A 14462-nucleotide genomic window follows, 5' to 3' on the forward strand; every position below is an offset into this window, starting at 1 on the left:
GTGCCCACACGACTGCATACATTTTACCACATTTTTTGGACATGTCCTAGCATATCTAATTTATGGTCCCAGGTCTCTGCTTTTATCACAAGAATATTGGAGGTTGAGGTGTCACCGGACCCGTTGGTTATGCAATTATGCTCTCCGATCAAAGCCCTTAATAAACACAGTGATAAGTTTGTGCAACATGTCTGTGCCGCAACACGTTTGCAAATAGCAAAAGAATGAAAAACCCCTCGCCCTCCAGGCCTCCAAAGCATAATTTCTCGGGTCTGGTACATGGCCTCAATGGAGTATATTACCAGTCTCCTTTAATACAAAATCCCACACTTTCATAAGGTGTGGGATCCCTGGTACTCTTTCCATCAGTCTCCAATGACTGCAACACAGTTTTTTTTTCTCTCTTTCCTTCTTCCTGGTGTTAACATACTTAAAAGGCCCCGCGGGGTCGGATACAAGACACTCTTGTAAAGAGAAAAACAACAACATGGTATCTCCCAACAACAGGGATCTTTAACGCATATAAATGAATCGCGTCAGATAATTCCTTATTATCTCTACAGGCCCACTGACGTTGATCCTATCTCTCAAAAATATTCAAAGGAATATCTATTGCCTGCTGTATTAAGCTAAAAAAAAAAATTCTAGTTGATTTGTTCCATTTAAAACAATTCAATATTCCCTCCATGTACTATTTGGAACTCATGTTGTTGATGAAAATAAAAGGCCTGATTCATTAAGGTACTTAAGTTAAGAAGTTTCTTATTTAAGTCTTTTGGACAAAACCATGTTACAATGCAAGGGGTGAAAATTAGTTTTCTGTTTTGCACATAAGTTAAATACTGACTGTTTTTTAATGTAGCACACAAATATCAACTTTAAATTTCAGTGTACAAATAAGTTATCAAGTATTTGTGTTCTACATGAAAAAACAGTCAGCATTTAAGTTATGTGCAAAACAGAAAACTAATTTTCACCCCTTGCATTGTAACATGTTTTGTCCAAGAGACTTAAATAAGAAACTTTTTAATTTAAGTACCTTAATGAATTAGGCCCAAAGAGTTTAAAAAAAAAAAAACAAAAAAAAAACCCACAGCAATTAAAAATTTTACACAATGGAAGTAGACTTATTTTCACAATAGTCGGGAGGGAACAGTTTCAAGTCTCTGATTACTGAATCCATGTAAATAACCACGATAACACTCAGCAGTTTATGATGGTCCATTGCATAATAATAGATCTCTCTCTCTTACTTCCATAATCATCATGCTTGACAATCTCCTTGCATTTTTGGCACTGAATCACAACGATTCTGCTCTTGTAACCTGGCCAGTGGCTGTGTGGAGGGTGTGTTCATAGCAGCCAGTGGGAGGCATCCTTTTAGGGAGGCAGTAGGAAAGTTGATGCAAGAATGCTGGCTTCTTAATTGTATAGAGTAATTCGTAGATCACATGGCCAAAACAGAAGGGAGGAGGCAGACAGCACCGAACACAGATTCCAGGAAGTATCCTGGGTTTTAAAATCAGATTCGGAAAAAATAATTAAACAAACATACATATTCAAGTTACTCCCTTGGAGCTACTCAACAATTGTTAAATATTATATCACACTCTTCCATATTTCAGATCAGTTTTCACAATACTTTTATCCACATTGATATAATATGCAGTTGTGTTATATTCAAAGTACAAATAGGTACAATTAGCACATCACATATATAAAAAAACCGTATAAAAGATTATTTATAATAATTAATAAAAGGAGAGATGGATTGACCTAGTAACATAATTCCAGTTACAAAAAGAGGGTGATTTCATATTCCTTGTTTAGACCTTTTGGATATAATGTTTGTAATGTTAGGATCCAAAGGGTTTCACATTTTAATAATAATTTCAATCAATCACCACCCCTAATTATTACATTAGACATGTTCAAGACCCATAAACCATCAGAATTTGCTGATTTCTTATATTTCTAAGATGTTCTAGGATGCGAACCTTTAATGGTCTTTTAGTCTTACCTATATATCTCTTACCCTATCTATGCAAAAGCATATATATGAAAAATATATTACAATTTAAATATTTTGTAATCTTATATTCCTTTATGTTATGCAAATTAGTAAAAGTTTTGCACCTTTCCTATTACCTTTGCAAACAATCAGGCATCCCCACATTCCTTTTCCTGCTCGGACACAAACACCTGCTTCTTCTGGCCAGGAGTGTCCCTTTGCTTAACAGCGGGACTTCTGGCCACCACTGCAATGCCATTAGGGTGCCAGAGTATAGATTTACACCCCACTCCAGCACTTCTCTGTTACTGCATTTCCAGCCAGCATCATCTTTGGCTTCTGACCCAGCTTGGCTTTTAACCTATCCCTGGATTCTGAAATTGGTACATTGCTCCCTCCTGGTATTGATCTTGGCTCGCCTGACTACCCTTTGGATATTGATACTTTGTTGCCTGGCTGGTTTGACCTTGGGCTGTCTGACTACACTTTGTTCACAACTAGTTCACTGGTGACTGACTTGGAGAACCGCGACCTGCATGTCACTTGCAGCTAAGACCATACTTCCTTATAGGGGTCCTGGGGGAAAACCAGGGATGCATTAGACTCCACGTCTCTAAGTTCAGTTGCATAAATACCGGAAAGTAATCTCCATCCAGAATTCATTTGGCAACATGGATGGAAAAGGTTAACCCTCAGCCTGCGACCTTTTGCCTAATTTTGCTCAACGAGTTGACAAGCAGGAGACTAACTAGGCAGAGTTACTACACTGCCTTCAGGGGTCTCTTCGCTCCCAGACTGCTCCTGAAACTTCAACCTCTTCTATGCCTTCTACTGCTGCCATCAGTATATCTAGTTCCAGGGTTTTGCTTCACAACTCCAGAGAAGTATGATAGCGACCATAAGAGATGCTGTGGGTTTTTAAACAATACGCTTATCAGTTTGAATTGGCTCCAGAGAATTTTGCGTCTCAAAGATCTAAAGTGAATTACTTTATCTCTCTCCCCTCTGGCCAAGCCCTTGCATGAGCTTCTCCAACAAGAGAGGAACAATGTTATTTTGTATAATGCCACTTCCTTCATTGACACCTTTTGAAAAGATTTTGATGAGCCTGGACAAGTGTCCTCAGAAGCCTCCAGTATGTTTGCCCTTCACCAAGGTTTTCTATCCACGGGCCAATAGGCAGTTCAATTCTGGACCTTTGCTTGAAAACTGACAGTGGTTAACAGATCTCATAACAGATGACCTTGCTTTGCGGGATTTACCAGCCAACCTGGACAACCTGATCTCCCTTTGTGTCAACTGGCACCTCACTCCCAATACCTTTCTTCTGCTCCTTCTCCCGTTCCAGAGGAGCTATGTAGTTAGGTGGATCTCATCTCACCCCAGAAGAGATAGAACAGCGGATAAAGAACCATTTCTGCCTTTATTGTGGGAAAGCTGGTCATCTACTTATCCTCCTGTCCTAGGAGGATGGGAAACACCCCTTTCTAGGTGACATCAAGTCTTTTACTCCATGTTCTCTGAAAAATCTGGATTTTTTTTTATGTCTTTAACCCTGACTTCCTCTGAGATCCACTAGGAACTTCATTTCTTCTGCTTTAACAGCTAAGCTCCATCTGCCCTTGTTTCCATTGCCGCAACCCCTGGCCTTGACTGCAGTAGATGATAATCGAGTCACCAATGGTTCTATCTCTTGTGTCACTGGTCCAGTTCAGTTGCAAGAAGGAGTTTGCCACATGGAGCGGATCAAGTTTCTGATCTTATGTGAGGATACCACCCTTAGCTGGGATGGCAGTTACCCTCTGTGGGATTCAACTCACTCGGGTAGACCAGAATATATCCAAAATAAGACTTTATTATGACAGCACAACACCACAAGACGTTCACAAGTTACAGGGTAAATGGTAGCATGTATCCTCCAGCAGCCTCTTGCAGTCAGCACTCCAAAGTAATAATCTCTGTCTCTTTCAGGGTCTTATCCTCCCGCAATATTACCACTACCGATTAGCAAAACAGTTAGGGTGTCCCCCAGCCTGGGATACTGGCTCACACCGCCCCAGTCCTGGTAGGGTTTCCTCCAGCGGCACCACGATGTCTGGCCCAGAGTCCTTTTCACTGATGTCTTGTACACCAGGATCCTCCAAACTAGAATAGCTCCCCTTGCATTCTCCTCTCCCTATATTATTTTCTGTATACCCAGGAAGTAGGGTCAAATGTCTCAAACCTCCCCTTTACAGAAGGGGTCTTCCAGTCAACACTTTAGCTGCTAGACATACTGTCCCTGTTATCTTGATTATACAATAGAATGGCTTGACTCAATTAGCTGTTTTGGCTGGATACACTACACATGGGGTTACAATAGTACATCAAGAAATGACACTGCACGCTTACATGGAACAATAAGACTTTTGACACATTATATCAGCAGTGTTACACAATATAAGTCTGTGATACCTTTTGATACAATTACATTTATATTTATACATATTAAAACATTTCCCCATGCTATTTCAACCAATATATTACTGTGGAGGCACATTGCATATCATTTAGAAGTTCTAACCTCATTACCTCTCAGGTTACCTGTTGACCTAGCTAATTAACATGGGCTGCCAACTAGTTAACTCAGACATTGTTCTGATTACAAACCAAATCTCAGCTGCCCCTCATAACAATGGACATTGGAGACAAATGGTAATTACATTAGCTATCACGAACAAAATGACTGCTGCTGTTCTGTTATTTTTACACAGTATGGCAATATTCTTTATATTTATACTACATACAATATCGCAGGTAATAGCAAGGGCAAAATGTACCTAATAACATGAAATAATAATACACATAATACACCAATGCTCTGGTGTATATACTTAGACTGGGCCAAGGATTAAAAAGTACATTAAACTGTGAGAAACAGGTGATGAATACAAAGTTCTCAGTCCAGTAGCACCCAGTTTCCTCTCATCTTACCACAGTCAATCAATCCTATCATCTTGGGGTTACCCAGGCTGAGAACTCATTCCCCCAGTTCGACTGGCACCAAGTCATCTCCTGGAGAACCTTTTGTAACAAGAATTATTTCTCTCATGTATCTTGCAGTGAGTCCTGCCTACCCTGCCTTACCCTTGCCTCAGTTCCAGGCCTACTCGAGAAATGCTGTGCTTTCCACAACATTTTCAGCAAGTCTGTCTCCAAAGAATTACTAACACATCAGCCTTGGGACTGTCCCATTGATCTTGTCCCTTGCAAGAATATTCCCAGAAAAAGAGTATATCCTTTATCTTTTCCGGAGACCCAAGCCATGTCTGAGTATATTTCAGAAAATCTTCAAAAAGGCTTAATTCGAAAATCCTCTTTGCCTGCTGGTGCAGGGTTCTTCTTTGTCACAAATAAGGATGCATCGTTAAGACTCTTTAAGGCATTGACTACCGACAACTAAACACCATCACTCTCAAGAACTGCTATCCTCTTCCTCTCATCTTGAAATTGTTTGATCGGATCCATGGTGCCCGGGTTTTCTCCAAACATCATCTTATGGTAGGTTACAACTTAATCTATATCCACCGGGGTGATGAATGGAAAACTGCTTTTAATACTTGGGATAGACACTTTGAGTATCTTGTGATGCTGTCTTTGCAATGCCTTATCGGTCTTTTAGGAAATTTGTTAACAAGATTTTTCCAGACTTACTCTAGCGTTCTGTGGGGATTTATCTTGACTATATCCTCACCTTTTTGCAACATTTAGCCTCCCACTGGGATCATGTCAAGGAGATTCTCACTCGTTTGCGACAAAATAAATTTTTTTTTAAATTAGAGAAATGTCTCTTCGAGCTCCCTCAGGTGCCCTTTCCGGGTTTCCTCATATCTGGTACTGATCTTCAGATGGACCCTAAGATGGTGGAGGCAATTGTCAACTGACTCCAATCCTCTCGATTGAAGATTACTCAAAGTTTTATTGGCTTCTCTAATTATTATTGCCAATTTATTAAAGTTTTTCAACCCTTATTGCTTCCATTAGCTCTCTCACCCATGCTGGGAGGCAACCCAAGACCTGGCCTCCGGCCTCTGTCTCCTCTTTTTATACCTTGATAAAAGCCTTCTCTGTTGCTCCAGTGCTTATGCAACCAGACTAATGCAAACTCTACTTTTTGGAGGTGGATGCTTCTTCCATTGATATCTGTGCTGTGTTGTCACAGAAGTCTTCCTCTGGTACATGCCAACCGTGTGGGTTTCTTACTAAAAAAATTCTTCCCTTATGAGGAAAACTATGACATCAGTGATAAGGAACTTCTGCCAATTAATGTTGCCTTAGAGGAATGGTGCCACCTTCTGGATGGAGCTCTTCACCATATCACTTATTCACAGAACATAAAAAGCTTACTTATTTGCAAAACACAGTGCCTCAATCCTCGCCAAGCCCAATGGTCTCTATTCTACTCCTGATCCTGATCACAGTTAAATCTTACATACCATTCAGGTATGAAGAATTCCAGAGCGAACAAACGCACTCTCCAGATCTTATCATTAATACAGCCAGCTTCATGGCACTCACCCGGTCCACTGCCAAAACTCCACCTGTTGGTTGCTCCTTTGTGGATGCACATCTCTGTCCTAAAGTATTGAAATGGGCTCATAATTTAAAATTCACTGGACATGCTGGCACTAAGAAAACCATAGCTTTCTTGTCTCATTACCACTGGCGGCCTTTCCTTGGTTCTGCTGTTCAGAAGTATGTTCAAGCTTCTAATACCTATGTTTGTCAAAAAATTCCTTGGCAACCTCCTGCTTGCTTACTTCTCCTTCTTTCTGTGCCTGATTCCTCTTCGGAGCAGTACCAGAAAGGACTTTATTAAGGAATTGCCTGTGAGTCACGGTTATAAAACCATTTGGGTTCTGGTGGATCGCTTTTCCAAGCTGACCCACTTCATCCCACTTAAAGGCTTGCCATCTGCCTCTGAACTTTCTCTCATATTCATTAGGAACAGCTTCGGTCTCCATGGCTGTCCACATGAGATAATCTTAGATAGAGGCGTTCAATTTTTGGATATATTTCTCTAAAAATCTTGAGATTAAATTTAAGGTTACCACCCCCAGATGAGTGGCCAGACCAAACGGTTTAATAAAGACTTATAATCATTTCTTTGTTATTATTCTTCTGAATAATAACAAATCCACCCTTCACTGGGCGGATTTCTTTCATAATAATAATCAACACGAAACCACTGGTTCTTCACCATTTTTTACAGTCTTTGTGAGACATCCTATTCTACCCATCTTCTCCGATATTCCTGTATCTTCCAACAGCCAATTTGGTTGTTCATAACTTTGCTTGAATTTGGAGTCAGACTCAGGCAAGCCTCTCGGAGGTCTCCTCTCTGTATAAGACCACCGTTTATCATCAGCAAAGGAATCCTGCAAGTTGGAAACAGGGTATGGCTTTCTACCCGCAAAAGGAAGCTTTGAGTTCCTTCTATGAGATTAGCTCCATGCTTCATCAGCCCTTTTCACATCTCCCAGGTTATCAACGCTGTATCCTACAAACTACAGTTACCTCCATCTCTCAACATTCACAACTCCTTCAACATATCGTTATTAAACACCTTGGTTCTATATGAATTTTTCAGAGAACCTGCTAGTCCTTCCCCTACTCAAACCATTTCTGGGGAGGAATATGATGTCGAATACATCTTAAAATCTTGAATTCTCTGAGGTAAAACACAGTACCTGGTTTATTGGAAAGGAAATGGACCTGAACAAAGATCCTGGATTTATGAAGAGGACCTCCATGCCCTCTTGCTTCCTAGCTAAATATAGGAGGATGTGCGCTTCCAATCCCCTCCTGATGGAAAGAAGGGGGGGTACTGTCAGGGATGGCCATCTGCTTCTAGCTGGCTATGCACTGCCGTGTGCTTGTGCACCAACACGCATCCCTGTTGCCAGGCAGCAACCACTGGAGGGGAATCAATTAGGCCTGCTCTGCCTCTATTTTAAGCTGACTCTGGCACTATTAGGCTTTGGACATTTATTACACTGGTGTTCGTTGGTATGTTTGATTCCAGTATAATCTCAGAGAAAAATACATATCAAATTGAATTTGATATGCAAATGATTAATATTATTATTTATTATTTTTTTCTTTTGTATTTAATGACTTTGTTCATCACACTTTAATAATGCATTAAAGAGCAGAACATATGCACACAGTGTACACTATGGGTATGTTTTCCTTTTCTTTTGGAACACAAATTATGTAACTAAAATAGAGAAGAGACACTGTGATCCTGGTACCTGACAAACTTTGCACGGAATCCATCTTAGATGTGCCTAACAACCACTGGTGGACATCGGTGTGAAATTGTCCAAAGCACTGATATTATAAACACATGGTGAATGCTTTTCATTACTAAAATGTAATCTACTTACCACATGGTGTACGCTAATATACTCTTCTTGATTCTGTAGAGCAGAGCAATTTAACGCAAAACATGGCACATACCAGCATTTATTTTCCGTAATGAATCAAGCATTATGACTGTAGCATTTTCTTTTTTCATGTGTTATATTGAAGATATAGAAACATTAGACATTTGCATGAAATTATGCAGCACAAGGGTTAAGAAGAAGGATATTTTATACTAGATGGCAAATCCTTGTATATATTTTGTAATATAAAAGCTATATTAGAATGCAGGTTGCTTATTGAAGTTAATCATTCTCCTCTCCCCCCCCCCTCTCCGTCTCTGCCTCTGCTCTCCCCATTCCCTCCTCCTACCATTGTGTCTCTGTCCGTCCTACCCTCCCCTTAGATTGTACGCTCCTCCGAGCAGGGCCGCCTCTCCTTCTGTTCTACACCACCTTAACTCTGCTCTCCAGCTCCTTGTCTCCTCCGTGAGGTCCTCCGGCCCCTGTCTCTACCCCGCTGGGGGCTCTCACCTCTAATCTAGCTGTTCATTGAGCTTCTGAGTTACTGTGCTTTCTGTTAACTGTACTGTGCTGTCTCACCCTGTATCGTGTTTCTGTCTGTCCCTGTACGGCGCTACGGATACCTAGTGGCGCCCTATAAATAAAAATTAATAATAATAATAATAATTGAACCACAGCAGAATGTTAACAATGTTCACAATCAAATTACAACTACTGATATATGTTATTGGCAATTTTCCCCAGTGAATGTATTTAATATAAAACCATGTTCATATACTGATACAAGAAAAGTTTCCGTAGGCAACTTTCTTAGGGCATTACAGTTCTTACAAAGTAATGATACTTTTTGGGAAAACATCCTGTCCTGATACAATTGAATCCAGAAGTACAGTTGTTATAATATTATGAATGTTGAGTACAAATCTCTAGTGTAACATCATTTCCCAGATAGAACTGTTTTTATGCCACATTTATCAGTACTACTGCTGTTTGTCTTCCAGTGTAAAACATTTAAACAATATTTTTACCCGAGGTTTAAGTTGATATATCCTTTGCCATGTTCATATTTCCTTTGCCATGTTCATCAATGGCTTTTTCTCGCTTTTGAATACATTTCTTTTGTCCTCCTTATTCTCAATTTCATGATTTACTCATTAAGAGTCACAGATTTAGTGCATGGATCAAGACAATTTCTTTACTTTATGAGGCATAATTGACCCATTCTTAACAGTATTTTCCTTAAAGGACAGCTATATCAAAAAATGGAAATATATGTATATGTATGCATAATGCAGTTGTATTATAACACAGCTCAGTGTAAAACCATCTTTTCACTGCATTTGTTATTTAAAAATATATAATGCAACATTTCTAGTGTTGTAGTGGTTAGCACTTCTGTCTTACAGCACTGGGGTCATGAGTTCAATTCCCGACCATGGCCTTATCTGTGAGGAGTTTGTATGTTCTCCCAGTGTTTGCGTGGCTTTCCTCCGGGTGCTCCGGTTTCCTCCCACACTCCAAAAAACATACTGGTAGGTTAATTGACTGCTAACAAATTGGTCCTAGTCTGTGTCTGTCTGTGTATGTTAGGAAATTTAGACTGTAAGCCATAATGGGCCAGGGACTGATGTGAGTTCTCTGTACAGCGCTGCGGAATTAGTGGCGCTATATAAATGGTGATGATGATGATGATTTCCTTATATGTGAATGTTGTGGGACATTATATAGTAATACTGAGTAGTGTTGTCATAACAAGGACAAGGTTGATCTATTGCAATATCATCTCATTGCATCTGCTTTACCCATGGAGTTCAACTATCATAGCTGTTGCCATCTCTATTCTTCCTCTGGAGATCCCTGTGGCTATCTTCAAATATATTTGAGGTGGCTTAGTGGCTAGCACTTCTGCCTCACAGCACTGGGGTCATGAGTTTGATTTCTGACCATGGTTTTTTTTTTGAGCTTATTTTCTTCCCGTGTTTGCATGGGTTTCCTCCGGGTGCTACGGTTTCCTCCCACACTCTAAAAACATACTGGTCGGTTAAATGGCTGCTGACAAAATTAACAGTCTGTGTGTGTGTGTATGTTAGGGAATTTAGACTATAAGCTCCAATGGGGCAGGGACTAATGTGAATTAGTAAATATTTTCTGTACAGCGCTGTGGAATTGGTGATGCTATATAAATAAATGGGGAAGATGATGATGTTGGAGGACATTCCAACGCAAATGCAGCTGATTCAAGTCCTGGGATTATTGCCAAGTACGCTTGGTTTCAGCTGTATCATTTGCACCAGCTATAGGGCAGGTGTAAGCGCCGACTGATAGTGATGATGAAAAGAGGGCAAATCAAGCGGTGGTTGATTACCACAATTCCGACACCGAGAAGACCTACAAATAAAAACAAAATTTAGGAAAAAGCGATTTGAATATAAATAGACTTTCCTAAAAACCAACACTGCACATCTCCGATGGCACCAGCATGCTGACCGCAACTTATTCCGAATGAAGAGGTGTCCGGCACTACACTTTGACGTCATCACGACTTGGAATAATGTTAATTTAAAGCGGGTTAATTCAGCGAGAAAAGTATCTCCAGAATGAAATAAGTCAAGTAGATCTCTCTGCAGCCATAAAACATAATATATGTAGAAAGTCGGACTTTGTTTGCTTCAGTATGTTACTCTGGAGGTATATTACAAGTATAGGTCATATGGCAAATATTTGCTTAGTTATTAGAGAAGTCAGCTTTGCCGTTTATAAAATGTACTTGTATCACAGACAAAGATCGAATAAAGTATAATTGGTAGAACAGTATAAATAATCCTTAAACAATGGTATCCAGAGAGTGGTGCATTTGGCCTTCACAAACAATGTGCTCATTTGACATTTCTGCAATAGCTAAGTAATCTCTCAATCTCTCAATACATAGACTAGCACTCATTAGCCAGGTTCACCTCCTCACCTTGTTTCATTAGGCTACACTCCTCTTAGTCTCAACTGAGCAGCAGGAAACATTATGCACTGACAGAAAGAGCTTTGTTTAGTGAACATCCTTTTTTTGTCTATAATGAGAATGAAGGTACCCTGTAGTCAACAGCGCTGTTCAAAAACTCTGAGCAATAATTACACTTCACATTGCAGACAAACTTACAAATAAATGTTTAGTGGAAAAGAACTGAGACTTAATGGCATGATTAACCTACAATTCAATATGTACCTAAAAGTTGTTTTCCTAGTCTCCAGATATAAATGCTTTGTAGTGTACATCTATAGTAGCATTTCTGAAAAATCATTATTGACCATTCAAATATTATTAGTAAACATATTATTTACACATGAAAAGCAATTAAAAGAATATTGCCCCCTTCTCGCCCTTTCGTGAATGTTGAAGGTGCATTTCTCCCTATTCCCTAGTTCAAAAATGTACTTATTTGCAATACATGCAATGCACTGATTATGAATTTGATCAGACTGATATACATTTATCATTTAATTAACTAGATAATGTATATGCAAGTTTCAGAAATGTTTTCTAAAGGCAGTGCTGCATTTAAGCATTTAAAGAGGATTACATTGAACTGTAACACCCTCACTAGTATATAGATGGATTTTAATGACTAAGTGTTAGTGTAATACATAGGTGGCTACATGTTATTTTGTGTGATACAATTAGACCTGAAGTGTGTCTAGGCTTTCCAATGGAGAATGGCTGGTCTAGCTGGCAATTTAAATAAACTGTGTTAGTGTGTAGTTATATATATAGTTATAAGACTTTAAGCGCAGAGTGCTGCAAATGAAAGACTCAAACTTCAGGGCTCTATTACGTGAGAGATGGCAAAAGCACAAGAGTATGAGCGACTGCTAGAGAAGCAAAAGTTCTACTCTGTAAACAATTTTTTTTCTTCTGGTCATGGCAGCATGGAATTCAATTGAGTATTAACATCCATTTGGAATGAAAAGAAGAAGAGTTGAGAAGAGTTGATTTTCTGTTGGACACAGATGAAAAATATTTGGAGATATAAAGGAGAATTGTTTCACTAGGTTGATTGTCTGAATAAATTTAGTGAACAGCTATTGTATAAACACATAAACACCCTAGGCACATATAGAGTTGAATGCACTTGCGACCCGGAAGCATGAAAATATGCCCGCATGAAAAAGTGCATTTACATACATATACTCAGTTGGACACATCTCTAGCTTATGTGCCAGGATTCATCAGGGTTACAAGTGTATATACCTATGCATCATGATAGTATATAGAAAGCATAAACATGTGTAGTAAATGCACAATAGAACAATGTAATGAAGTGTCATATACATAAGAGAGATTAGTGTCTGGAATGTCAAACCTACCATGTAAAACATAATTAAATACAGACACAAGTCCAAAATACAAGAACAAATAAAATTAAGTATGAAAATATATTCTGCAAAGAAGGCCCATAGGAGACATTATTAGCATACCAAACTGTAAGAAATAGTACCTAGTCTTGCAGCTTGCCCACTTTGTACAATGGCACTCCTGCACCTACTCTTATCAACAGAAGGTTGATGTGTAGACCTGTGTTCCCAATTATTGATTCTTTATATTCTGAAACATCAGCATCCTACCTTAATTAGAAAGTACTTAGTCTTGTTATTTTCATTGGTAATATGTGTATAACAGGTTCAAGGCGCTAATAAGTGTGACATATATGGCAGAGTAAAGATAATGACATTTATTGGACCATGGTATGCACAGAGTACTTTCCGGCCAGAAAGGATAGTTGAACTGATATAGGTACTGTCATATACAATGTGTGTTAAACATATAAACAACAGCTGGAACCGAAATGTGCAGGATGAATATTTCAGTCCGTACACAACGGTGTTACGCTAGGTAGAGAAGTACGTGCACGTTACAAATATAAAAACAAAAAATACAAAAAATATAGTATGGTAAAATATAAATGTCCAGAGAACGGATAAAGAATATTATAAGCTTGTCTGCAAAGGTGGGTTTTCAGAAACAGTTTGAAGACTAGAGGAAAGTCTTATTGTGCAAGGGAGGAAATACCACAAAGTGGGTGCAGCCTAAAAAGTCCTGTAACTGGGAATGGAAGCAGGTAATGAGTGTGGATGAGGGATGCAGAGCTTGTGCAGAATGGAAGTGTTCAGTTGGGATATATTTTGAGACAAGTTAAAAGATGTAAGTTCAAGCCTTGTATGTTAGTAGAAGTATTTTATATTGGATTCGGTAATAAACAGGCAACCAATAAAGAGGCAGACAGAGAGTATCAGCAGTGGAAGAGCAATTTGCCAGGAAAATCAATATAGCTGAATGTAAGTAAAGGGATTTAGATATAGATTGGATGTGGGGAACAAAGGATAGTTCTGGGATCAGACCTAGGCAGCAAACTTGCGGGGTAGAATTTATTGTCATATTGTCAACAGAAATAGAAATCTCAGTTCAGTAATTTCTGTTGGCTGGTGAGAATATTATTAGATCTGTTTTTGAAAGATTGAGTTTAAGTTGGTGACAAAATATCCAAGATGAAATGGCCAAAAGACAGTAACGCTGGTCAACACATATGGTGAGAGATCCAGAGTAGATAGATACATTTGGGTATCATCTGCATAGTGGTGATACTGAACTCTAAAGGAACTTATTAGAAGTGATATAGATAGAGAAGAGCAGAGATCCTAAGCGGAGAGGAGGTGGATAAAGAGAAACTAACACTGAAAGAGTGATTGGATATGTAGGATGAAAACCAGGATAGGACAGTGTCCTGAAGACCTAGGGATTGTAATGTTTGTATGAGAAGAGAGTGGTCAACAGTGTCAAATGCAGCAGAGAGATCAAGGAAAATGAATGGCAAGTAATAGCCTTAGATTTAGTATTGATCAAATCATTGATAACCTTTGTCAGTGCAGTATCTGTAGAGTTGGGAATGAGAGCTTGGCAGACGAGATTTCAATAGGTTGTGTAAGGAAAGAAAAACATGTGAGGTGGGTGTAGACATTCTTTCAAGGAGCTTGGC

This window comes from Mixophyes fleayi, chromosome 3, assembly GCF_038048845.1.
Source record: "Mixophyes fleayi isolate aMixFle1 chromosome 3, aMixFle1.hap1, whole genome shotgun sequence".
In the NCBI taxonomy this organism is placed as follows: domain Eukaryota; kingdom Metazoa; phylum Chordata; class Amphibia; order Anura; family Limnodynastidae; genus Mixophyes; species Mixophyes fleayi.